Source organism: Cebus imitator, unplaced genomic scaffold (assembly GCF_001604975.1).
Source record: "Cebus imitator isolate Cc_AM_T3 unplaced genomic scaffold, Cebus_imitator-1.0 Scaffold170, whole genome shotgun sequence".
NCBI classification, from domain to species: domain Eukaryota; kingdom Metazoa; phylum Chordata; class Mammalia; order Primates; family Cebidae; genus Cebus; species Cebus imitator.
In genome coordinates this window covers 1,007,274-1,019,554 of record NW_016107485.1, presented here as the reverse complement: position 1 = coordinate 1,019,554, position 12,281 = coordinate 1,007,274, and the positions used below count along the sequence as shown (strand labels likewise).

The 12,281-nt window shown below is 38.7% G+C and overlaps 2 long non-coding RNA genes and 2 gene segments (V, D, J or C); 2 read left to right on the top strand and 2 right to left on the bottom strand.

The window, feature by feature from the left end:
• Window positions 1-12,281, bottom strand: part of LOC108315321 — a 307,441-nt gene that overhangs the window by 103,647 nt on the left and 191,513 nt on the right.
• LOC108315341 overlaps window positions 1-12,281 on the top strand; it is a 271,354-nt gene that overhangs the window by 68,015 nt on the left and 191,058 nt on the right. The window lies entirely within an intron of this gene.
• The window catches only part of LOC119473613, a 105,744-nt gene that overhangs the window by 36,227 nt on the left and 57,236 nt on the right, over window positions 1-12,281 (top strand). The window lies entirely within an intron of this gene.
• LOC108315339 overlaps window positions 1-12,281 on the bottom strand; it is a 43,803-nt gene that overhangs the window by 19,512 nt on the left and 12,010 nt on the right.

Genomic DNA, 12,281 nt, shown 5'->3' with positions numbered 1-12,281 from the left:
AGGCACAAGCCACCATGCCTGGCCTCCACCAGCACTGTTTAGCTCCTGTCCTTTGAGAAGAGAAGAGTGTTCTCCAGGGAGTCATTGCTGCTTGACCTTGAGCCCTAGAATGAAGACACACAGAACAGACCTAAATCCAACTCGTGTCTTAAAGCCACGTCCAGCTGGCCCACAGACCAGTAAGCAAAAGTGATACATGTTTGTTACTGTAAGCAATTGAAATTTGGGGGTTGTTTCTTGTAGATCATAATTATAACAGAAATAGCTGATTAATACAGATGGTGGGTCTTGGGAGAACTCCACCTTCATATGCTTTTAACTCTATATCTCCAGCAATTATGAAATGGCATACATAAAATTTTTGGTGGCTTCCTATTATCCTCAGGACAAAACAGTATAAAACACAAGACCTTAGCTTACTTCCTCCCTTAAACACAGTTGCGTTGAATTTACTTCCTGAATGCTCCAGGTTCTTGCATATTTCTTTGCTTGCAATGCCCTTTCCTTCTCCTATCCCACAATTGATCCCTAGCCCCTCTCCTTAAATCCTCTGCATTTTCAGGGTCTTAGCTTAGTTGTTGGCTTCCCTGGGAATTCCTAAATGACTGTCCCAAACTGATCTGGGTTAAGTGCTCACCCTTCTCAGGATTTCCATGGCATCCAGTACTTACCTCTATCTTTGCACTCAAAAGCCTTTTTCACTTTCCTTCATTAGGTCGAGATCCTTGAGAGAAGTGATCTGTCTTGTTCATCCCTGTATACCCTGTGACAGCACAGAGCCTGACCCAGTGAGTGATCAAAAGTTGCCTTCTGAATCTATTTCAAGGATGAGGCATTTCAGGTTCAGGGAAGATAAGCAAAGTGACAGAGCCATGGCCAGATCCTCCCAACTTCCAGGCTCTGGCTCACTGCCTGGCACCAGGATGCCTTATGGAATACTACCTTACATTTGTTTAGTGGTACACAGCACCATTCCTTATAAACACATTGATTTTTAACATTAGTCTGAGTTAAACATGGTTGAGAAGCTTAATTTGTTGTGATTTGCTCCATACCATTTAATATATTCTAAAGCCGTATAGAAATGAGTTTCACATCATCTGCCTATTTGGAGCATTCAAGTCATGTTCTCTTCCACTAACACAGGTAATCAAAGATCAATTGCACCTCTGGAGAGGAATCCTCAAATGCCACAGCTAGGAGACATTTAAAAGATCATATATTCACTCTCCTGGGTTTTCAGATGAGAGAGTCTAGAAAGATCCAGAGAGGTTTCACAACTTGGCCAAGACACCCAATTTCAAAAGAACATACAAGGAACTAGGTATCTATATCCCAGTGCAGTGATCTTTTTGGTACACTAGGCAAATGTCTTCTTTGGCCTTGCATTCTGGCATTTATGGTTTGAGAATGTTTCAGCCTCTCAGCCGATCCCCTTCCCTGGAATGGCCATAGGATAGTCTGGACAACTTGGCCCTTTCTCTGTGTAGATTTTAATTGTTATGTGAGATGCTCTTCTGCAGGAAAGGGGAAGAGCAGGTGCAAGGTGGATGAATCCTGAAGTTCAACTCTTCCTGGAAGGACCCTGTGTCATGTTCTTTTTGCCAGGCAAACTCATTTTCAGAGGAAAGGGACAGTGTTGGATGCTAGGTTTACTATGGTACCGTTCAGTTTTTGCTGGATTGAGACCTCACGCTTGGGAGTAAATTTATGGAATATCAAGTCAAGAAATGAAATAGGGATTGAATAGGGGCATCCTCTAGGCTTAAACTATTTGGGATTGTGGACCTGGAACTAGTGTTATTTATCTTGACCCCCTGCTCCTGGTATTAACACATACAGTTTGATAGTTGTCGACAAACTACAACATATTTTAAGTATTTTAAAAAGGATACCAGGTTGTTTAAGAGACTTCAAACTATGTCCTGGGAGGAACAGTGTCTCCTGCACATGGGAGACTATAGACCAAAGAAAGGGAGGTGTCTGTTTGATTATAGTCTTCAGATATCTATTAGAGAGGAGCTGGCATATTAGAAGTTGGATTCTCATGTCTACTTATGCACTCTACCTGTTGCAATATGTTGGTTTGGTTGAAATATATGAGAAAAATATGAAAGAAAGGAATATTTTAATAGCCAGTTCAACAAATTGTGGATATGGTATTCTTTATATTGCATGATAATTTGACAAGAGGTAGTTTATTTGGAGGTTAGTTGCATTGTGAAATCTGAAACCATGCTAGTGAACTTATCATATTCTGTTACATTGAAACATTGGTCTATCTTGAAATTTGAATAGAACATTCACCCATACATGGTTTTTAACTCATCCATTAGTTACATGAGAAAATTGGTTTACTCTGTTAAGCAGCTTCCACGAGTTAGCACACATTTTATTATTCAATACCAAAATATTACAGTAGTTAACACAATCACTGGCCTCTTTAAATCAGAAAAAGTTTTAAATACAGGCGAGCTATCTAGTTTATAGTGGCAAATATAAATTTCCTAAAACTCTAATTTTTCCTGGAAGCTTAGATTTTGTAATTAGCAGGCCAGGCGTGGTGGCTCATGCCTGTAATCCCAGCACTTTGGGAGGCTGAGGTGGGCGGATCACTTGAGGTCAGGAGTTCGAGACCAGCCTGGCCAACATAGTGAAACCCCGTCTCTACTAAAAATACAAAAATTATCTAGGTGGGATGGCACATGAATATAACTCCAGGTACTTGAGAGGCTGAGGCAGTAGAATCACTTGAACCCAGGAGGCGAAGGTTGCAGTGAGATGAGATCGCACCACTGCACTCCAGCCTGGGTGACAGATCAAGACTCTGTCAAAACAAAGACAACAATAACAAAAACAAAAAAAGGCCAGGCATGGTGGCTAACGCCTGTAATCTTAGCACTTTGGGAGGCTGAGGCAGGTGGATCACGAGGTCAGGAGATGGAGACCATCCTGGCCAACATGGTGAAATCCTATCTCTACTAAAAATGCAAAAATTAGCTGGGCATGGTGGCATGAAACTGTAGTCCCAGCTACTCAGGTGGCTGAGACAGGAGAATTGTTTGAACTTGGGAGGTGAAGGTTGCAGTGAGCCAAGATCACGCCACTACACTCCAGCCTGGGTGACAGAGTAAGACTCCGTCTCAAAAAAAAAAAAAAAAAAAAAAAAAAGATTCTGTAATTAGCAACAACTATCAGTCATTTATCTTAATATGACAGGCTCTGTTCATTTGTTTTTAAGAAGATACCTGCCAAATCTACAAGTCTGAATAACCATAGTTGCCTGTCAATTGTTCTTTCAAGCAAAAATATGTGTTTCAAGGAAAAAGTGGCTAGGTCAGCTTGCAACTCAAAGTGTCCCTCTTAGCTATCATAATTTGGAATGTAACAGAAGTGTTTTATGTGTACTTATCATTTTGTCACACAGAATACTAAAAAGAAATGCATTCAAAAGTGGAGATTTAATAAAATTAATGATTTTTACTTTTTTGTCAGTATTATGGGCTGAATTGTTTCCTCCCTAAATTTGTATGTTGAAGCCCTAAACCCCGTAACTTCAGAATGTGACTGTATTTGCAGATAAGGCCTTTTGAGAGGTTGTTATTTGACAGAGTTAAAATGAGGTCATTAAGGATGGCCCTAATTCAATCTGACTGATGTTTTTATAAAAGGAGGGAATTTGGACACACCATGAGAAAAGACATCAGCATGTCCCACACAAAGAGGAAAGACCATCTTATCCTGAGGGTATGGCGAGAAGCCTGCTGTCTGCTTGGAGATGGGTAGAGAAGCCTCAGAAGAAACCAACTCTGCTAGCACTTTGATTTTGGACTTCTATCTTGTAGAACTGTGAGAAAATAAATTTCTTCTGTTTAAGTCACCTAGTCTGAGGTATTTTGCTATGGCAGCCCTAGCAACGTAATACAGTCAGTATCATTTTTAAGTGAAACTTAAGTGAAACTTTTTTTTTCCCCCTGAAAAAATGTGGCAGTGAAGAATACAATGATTATTAATACAGATTTGATGCCCCTGCCTTGATTCATGTTAAGGCACCAGCCGTTTCATCCACCATTGCTTTTCCACCAACAATGTAAATATCAACAGAATGAAAAAGAAAAATAATGTTTTGCTGTTATTATGAAAATAATTCTGACCTCATGGACTCCCTGAAAAGATCTTGGGGTGCCCAGAGGTCTGTGGGCAATATTTTGAAAATCCCTGTCCTAGTTCCATGTTGTTTGTCCTGACAAAGCTGCAGCAGCAGCAGTAAACCCCAAGCTCTCTCTACTGCTTCACCACTAGCTGTCTGCTAAGGACCAGTAGATCAATTGTATCATACACTTTGAGTGATTGATGAGTGAGTGGTTAGAAGTCATTTGGAGCAACAGCCTTCAGTTTCTGTAGAAATGATAAAATGGTCCCACACACTTTGGTTGGACTCCCTAGAGACAAGGAGTCAAGGACCATATATCTATCTGTATGTCATCTGCCTCTGATTTCTTCTTCTTGGTGGTACTCTGGAAGTCAGATGCTGGATCTATGATGATGGTGAGAAGGCTCAGTGATGACCTGAGAGCCTGTGTATATTATCTTCAGTACCCATACTGTATTTCTGTGGCAATATGTTAGCCCTCCCATTAAATATAATAAATGCTTACTTGTTAAGTGACAGATACTTGAAACTGTAACCTGAGATTCTTTGCAAAACCATAAAGAAGAATGGACCAACATGACTTGCAGAGTTAATGGATCAAATAATACATTTAGCAACTGGACAAGAATTGAAAGAGACCAGGATTTTGAACTGAGACTTATATAAGGCCCTATGAATGCATTAAGCCTGGTCAGGTTACCTTATTTGAGGGGTCTGGACACACTTTGGGTTTTGTCAAAACTGTCTCTTAGCTTCTCTATGATGCCCACCCACCTGAAGGAGAAGTAACTTGACCATCATCTGACTGAGGTTCATTGGTACAACTGTGGAAGTCTGGAACTGTCCCACCCCCACTTTCAACACAAGGGGAAGACTTGATTTTGAGCAATGATCATTACCTCAAAGCTTGAAAATTAGTGATTTTAAGATATCTCAGTTATACCTGTGTCTTGAAAAAGATTAACAGGAATCTAAAATTTTAGACCTCCCGGGTTCAAGTGATCCTCCCACCTTAGCCTCTCTGGTAGCTGGGACTGCAGGCAGGCACCACACTGGCTAAATTTTTGTATTCTTTTGCAGAGACACAGTTTTGCTATGTTATCCAGGCTGGTTTAGAACTCTTGGGCTCAAGCAATCTACCTGCCCTGGCTTCCCAAAGTGCTGGGATTACAAGAGTGAGCCACCATGCCCAGCCTCAAAATGAAAACTTTTAAACAGGATTTTATTATAAAATTTTTGAAACAATCAAAAAAGAGATTAATAGAATAAGTATCTATAGAATGATCACCTAAATTTAACAATTGTTAATATTTGTCACATTTTCTGTTTATTTTGCTCAAGTATTTAAAAAATTACAGATAAAATGACAATTCACTTCAGTATATATTACAAAAAGAATATTTTTCTACACAACCACAATATCATTTTCTACCTAAGTTAACAGAAATTCCCTAAAATAACTTAATAGCCAACCCATAGTCAACTTTTCCTAATTTTTCTCCAAAGCTTCAAATGTCATTTTTTTTTTTTTCAGACACAGGGTCTTGTCCTATTGTCTAGGCTAGTCTCAAATTCCTGGGCTCAAGTGGTCCTTCAGCCTCTGCCTCCAAAGTGCTGGGATCATAGGTGTGAATTACCATGCTTGGTCTCTTTTACAGATTTTTTGTTTTTTTAAACAAGGATCCATTCCAAGACTATGCATTTCATTGTTGTTAAATCTTTTAAAATCTCTTTAATCTTTAATAGTTCTCCTTCCACTGCTTCCCTCTACTGCACTTTTTTTTTTTTCCTTTTCATGATGATGATTATTCATGGGACTGAACCTGTTGTCCAGTGGAATGTCTCATCTGCCGGATTTAGCTAGATGTTTTTTTGCGGAATCCATTAATTTGCTTTTCTAGCTTCCTGTCCCCTGTTAGAACTAAGCATTTGATTAGTTTTAGTTTATTTATTTATTTATTTCTGTCAGAAATACTGTGTAGGTGATGTTATGCCCTGTATATTGCTTCATGCCAACACGGACATAATGGCTTGATAAAGACGAGTGATCATTAGGATAAGATGGTGACAGACAAATCTATCTTTACAAAGTTACACATTCCTGTTATAGCCAGCAAGTAATCTGAGACTTTAAAATGTTTTAAAACCTTTTTTTTCTTTTGGACTGAAATGTTTTTTCCTGCATGATTTCTTTGCGTGAAGCAGGAAGCTAGTCATATTTCTTCTTTCTGTAACTGTGAATGCCTACACAGTTTTGTCTGCTATGCAAAAAGAAATGTTGTAAACTCATCAATGTTGAAAAAGTAATACCTGAAGAGTTTTCACTTTTAGAAAGCAAGTAATCTAAGGATGTTATGTTCCATTTCTGCACTAAAAATGAGAATTTCATTAAAGGTGTTATTTCTGTGAATTGTTTCTATTCCTTGAGAATGCACTCCTTTGATTTTATTTTGATTGGGTTGATGTAGTCTGTCCTTGAAACCGTAAATCCAGTTACTTTGGAGAACTTGGGGAGGAGGTCTATGCATAGTTTTCTTCCCTTGTGCATTGTTTTTGCTCTCCTAGACTTAAAAAGGCAATTGGATGTGGTGTGCTAATTGGTGACTGTTAATTCCAAGAGAAGGGACTAATCTCCGTGCTCTTGAATCAAACTCACATAGGGTCAAGAGAAGAGGGAAGGAAACACTGGTTGATCTGAAGTGAACAGAAAAATTGCTTAGCTCCGAGAAGATGTATTTCAAAAATACACAGTTCAATTGGGTGGAGATAGTTTATGTCTTTTCTCTGGGGTGAAGGTACTGCTTGGTGGTGTTAGTCAGAGAGGGAGATTGTTTCATTCTCCCTGACATTCCCAGTTGCTCTAGGTCTGTCCCTATCTGTAGGTACCAGCTCAGGATTTATCTCCTCCAAAAGCTTTTCTCTGCTAACTTCACCCAAAAAAACTGTCCCTCCCAGCATCAGTTTACCTACTTGTGACATTCTAGAAACTAGGGTTTTATTTACAAGAGTGTACTTTTCATCACATCACTGGGCCATTTGGCCCATGCTACCTACTAACAACCTCATGCCACTGCTACTCCCTCATTCGACAGTTTTGTCATCAGAGCAAGGCACATGACCTGTTAGGATTTAGGCATTCAGTGTCAGAATCTCACCTTGGGGATCTGCTTCCAGTTATGGTCTTTAGAAATGCATTATTTAAAAAAGTTGGGATTCTGTAAACACCTATAGTATTCCAATGAGATGGATTCAATTCACATCACACACTTTTTTGAACACTTGCTTTGTACTGGACACTAAGCTCTTCGGAGGAAGGAATTATGTAAGTTAGTTAGATGTGGGTTCAACTTCTCGGTTCATCATCTACCTAGTATGTAGCCTAGTATACAGGTACTCAAACATGATTAGTCCCAATTCCTTTACACTTCCATTATATTCTCTTTTACAGTGCCATGGGCATATTTAGTAAGTGCTGAAATGTGTGGTTGGAATTATTTATCACTGATGTCTTTGGGGATACTTGTTTACGTTCTGAAAGTACTGCAGTAGACAACATAGAGTAAACAGAAAATAGTTATGGCACAGGGGCAGTAAAACTCATGTATTATTTTCCCATGACACTCAGAGGACTCTTCCCAATGCTGAGACAGACATAACGGATCACAGCTGGGTGTTTTTGAACAAAGGCTTAATGCACTCCAACTTCTGTGGTAAGTAGGCACAGTGAAACACATCAGTATAAAAACCCTCTTCTTCCTTTTTTCCTTCCCTTGGCACTTTGCCGTCACCACCCTCTGCCATCCACAATACTTCTGAAACTCTTTTAACCAATGCTGTTATTGTGGTTAAATGCTGTAAAACTCAGGCCCAAAATTATTACTATCGCACAAATCAGTAAGTAAAATGCAATCAACCTAAAAAACAAATGGGTGAAGGACAAATGAAGAAAGTTAATTATTGATTATCAGACTTGAAAAGATGTTTTAACCTTCTAGTAATAAAAATGTAAAGCATTAACAAACCATTTTTTTGATAGATATTTAATTAAAGCTTTTGCCCAAAAAGATGACACTCCCAATGTGGGCAAGATGTTGGCAACGACATAAATTGTTTGATTTTTATTATTGGAAGCCAACTGGTTAATATCAAAAGAGTAAAAATATTTGTATTCATTTGAGCAACTATTTCTACTTTGGGAAATTTCCTTTCAGAAAATACAATATTTGTAAAAATATTTGTATTCATTTGAGCAACTATTTCCACTTTGGGGAATTTACTGTCAGAAAATATGATATCTATTTGAATATAGAGTAAGGTTCATGATTCTGAGGGAAGAAGAAATCCCTTAGATTAGATACCTTAAATTATGAAAAACAATATTACAATGCTTTCACTTAATTATTTTACTTTGAACAGTTAAGTACAGCTTAGTGAGGACACACTGGAATATTCTCAATCAGTGCTAGCTCATGGATGCTTATGGCAATCAGCTGATAGAATTAGTTAAAAAGATGACTGAGTAGTTTAACAGAAACTGAGTAACTATTTCTGGGTCTGCCAGTGCTTTCAAGATTGCAAGTGTTTCATATTGCTTAAACAAATTTATCAAAGTAAATGTTTTGTTGTGGAGATCATGAATATTCACTTACAGGATAAATGGCAAAACAATGATTCTAATGTTACGTGAGTATGTATTGTGTCTCAAAAGTAGGTATTAATAATGTGCTGTCATTCAAACAATTTAAAATTATGTTTCTAAATCTAATGTGTTTCTAAATTTTGAATTTAGAAAAGTGAGTTTCATATACTCTGGAAAAATATTTGAGGATAAAAAAGTGATTTTAATGGTGACAAATATATTGAGTTGAAATGCTTATGAAGAATTTAAAGTTATTTTATGAATTATGAAAGGAAAAAGCAGTATTCAAAATGGATATATTATTTTATATAATATGTGATTTTAAAATATGTATGTGTACCTGTATTAAAACATTAAAAAATTTAAAGTAGCATTTGCTAATTTCTCTATAATCCTCAAGTTTCACATATTCAAGTTGGACAAAATTCTCAATTTTGAATCTTCTAATTGAGAAAATAGGGGCTTACTTTATTATATATTTATACAAATATAATGGTATATTTGTATATATGCCATTTATATATCTGCTGTCGTTGCTGCAGTGTTTAGCTTATGGCTATTATCTCTATTAAAATACAATACTCACCTACAACCCTCCCTGCCAATCTCAGAAAAGCTAAAGCCTCCCCCTGCTCCACCGTTTTCATTACTCAAACATTAGTATGAATTGATTTCAGGTCATTTCTTGAGATTGTGTTTTGATGGAAACAGAATGAGAACATAGGAGGAATGGGATGTGGAAGTTGATCCAAATCACCATATACATTTATGATGATTTTAAATAATGAAAAGTTGTAAGTACAGGTGTGTTCATCACAGTAATTTTCATAGTAGGAAAAATTCAGAAGCTACCTAAATGCTCACCTATGAAGAGAACTGATTGAGTAAACTATAATATACCTCTAGATACAACACTAACATAGCTTATTAAAAATATTGATTAGGAAAAATATCCAATAACATTGAAAATTGATTATATAATGAATACAAATGTGTATATGGAGTATGATTACATATACAGAGTACATAATTGGTAGGCCTGATTTTCTTTCAACATGGAATTCTATAATGAATTCTAGAAGGGAAAATGCTCATGGTGTTTAGCTCCCATCCAATGTAGACAAGCTACCCAGTGTAATCATCCATGAAACTCATCCACTGACAAGGACGCTTGTTTCACTGTTGAATGACTGTCAACTCTTAAAAGCTATTCCTTCTGTTGAAATGAAATCTCTTTCCAGACATCTTTTTTTCCTCTATTGGCCTTAAATGTGCCCAATACCTTTCCCCATGGTCAGGCTAACGTTCTCTCTGGTTGTCAGCTCCAGATGGACTTCTTCCTGGATAGAGGAGAAGAAGTACTCTGGGAGACTCCAGACTCTCTGTGTATGATCCACACTGAGCCTCCAAACAAAGAGAGAACAACCCTCTGTCTTTCGCTGTGGGCAGTGTTCCTCAGGCTTGGAAAATTCTGCTGTGGTTGCTGCAGTGTTTAGCTTACGGCTATTATCTTTATTAAAATACAGTGCTCACTTGCAACTCTCCCTGCCAATCTCAGAAAAGCTAAAACCTTTCTCTGTTTCATTACTCAAACATTAGTATGAATTGATTTCAGGTCATTTCTTGAGATTGCGTTTTGATGGAAACAGAATGAAAACATATGAGGAATGGGATGTGGAGGAGAGTCCAAGAAAATGGCCTAGACAGATGAGGATGGGGAGCCACAGATGACCTACTTCGCTGTTTACAGCGGGCAGACCGCTGGCAGCTTCCCTAGCTATTGCCAAGACTCTGCATCATTCCGACCACAGCAAAGCACTTTTGTGTGTGTGTATTCTGCAGTAGCACCCCTTGAATTCTCATATTTTCTTTCAGATCTCAGAAAATGTCAGCGTCAGTATTAGGATGTGTAAGAAAATACACATCCTAATACTGACGCTGACATTTTCTGAGGGAGTCAGGTTAATACAGATTCACATGATAAATATTCTGCATCCACATCATTACTTTTCTTCTTGCGCTAAAGTTTCTCTCCTTGTGTTTTGTCCTCTTCCTTCCTTTCTTAGCTTTACTAAGTAGGCAGTGCACATCAGGACCATTTTCTTGGGGGAAAATAGTTAAAAAGTCTGCAGACGGCCGGGCGCGGTGGCTCAAGCCTATAATCCCAGCACTTTGGGAGGCCGAGGTGGGTGGATCACGAGGTCAAGAGATCGAGACCATCCTGGTCAACATGGTGAAACCCCGTCTCTACTAAAAATACAAAAAATTAGCTGGGCATGGTGGTGCGTGCCTGTAATCCCAGCTACTCAGGAGGCTGAGGCAGGAGAATTGCCTGAACCCAGGAGGCGGAGGTTGCGGTGAGCCGAGATCGTGCCATTGCACTCCAGCCTGAGTAACATGAGTGAAACTCCGTCTCAAAAAACAAAACAAAACAAAACAAAACAAAACAAAACAAAACAAAACAAAACAAAACAAAAAAGTCTGCAGACTTACGGGTGGTCAAGATACAATCTCATACAAATAGTTGCAGCCCAAGAACATTCTTTCAAAGCGTGGCACAAACTAGTGATGATATCCTGATCAGCAGAATCTCCAATCCCCTTGTCCTACATGCAGAGAGGGGCCTATCTAGTGTATGACCACAATGTGGGAGTCAAAGTTGGGCAAGAACAGTGGTATAGGAAAGCATTATGTCAAAGCTATGGGTAGAGCTGCAGCTTTTCTCAGGGCACATGTAAAGTTGTTATGCCAACTTTCCAATGATTCCCTTAACTCTGTCTTAGCCTTTTTATATCTTTGTAGTAACATCAATCTCTTAATTTCCAACATAGTGAATTAAATCCCTGGAGATGCTCTGGAGAAAGTCTCCTAGTCTCTCTCTTTGAGCAGTTGTTAAATGATTGATGGGATCACACATATGGGAATATCTAAGAAGCTGATTCTCATGCCCTGCTCTGGTGGAGGCTTCCTGGGTAGTTGGTGGTTGTGAGCCACATCTGTTGTAAATTGGCTCAAAGCCTGCAGCTTTTGTTCTTTGATTGGAAAGAAACTCAAATGTGGGGTATCAAGGGTATAGGGGACCACAGGATGTGGATATTCTGGGTCTCTGGTGCCTCCTAAGGAAGATGCATCTGTTGGAACAAGTATCTGGTAAGAAGACCAAGTCAGCAGTGGGCCTGGGCCGTTTCCCAGCACTCAGGTCCCATCTATCCCATCACTTCCCGCTTCTTTCTTAGAACATGAGCTTTTCCGGGTTTATTAGCGAAGCTGTATAGTTAGGTCTGATTACTGGTGTCAGTGTGATGGTGTAAATACTGCTGAACAAGGAGATCCTTCCTCCACATGTGATAGAGACCAAATGTCTTTCGATGTGGAAGCCAAAGAATCATGGCAGAATTATCCTAGCCCTTCCTGGCAAGCAATCTATCCAGAGAGAGAGAGTCATAGTAGGAAGAAAGCCTTTTCATTGCTTTTTTTTTTTTTTCATTC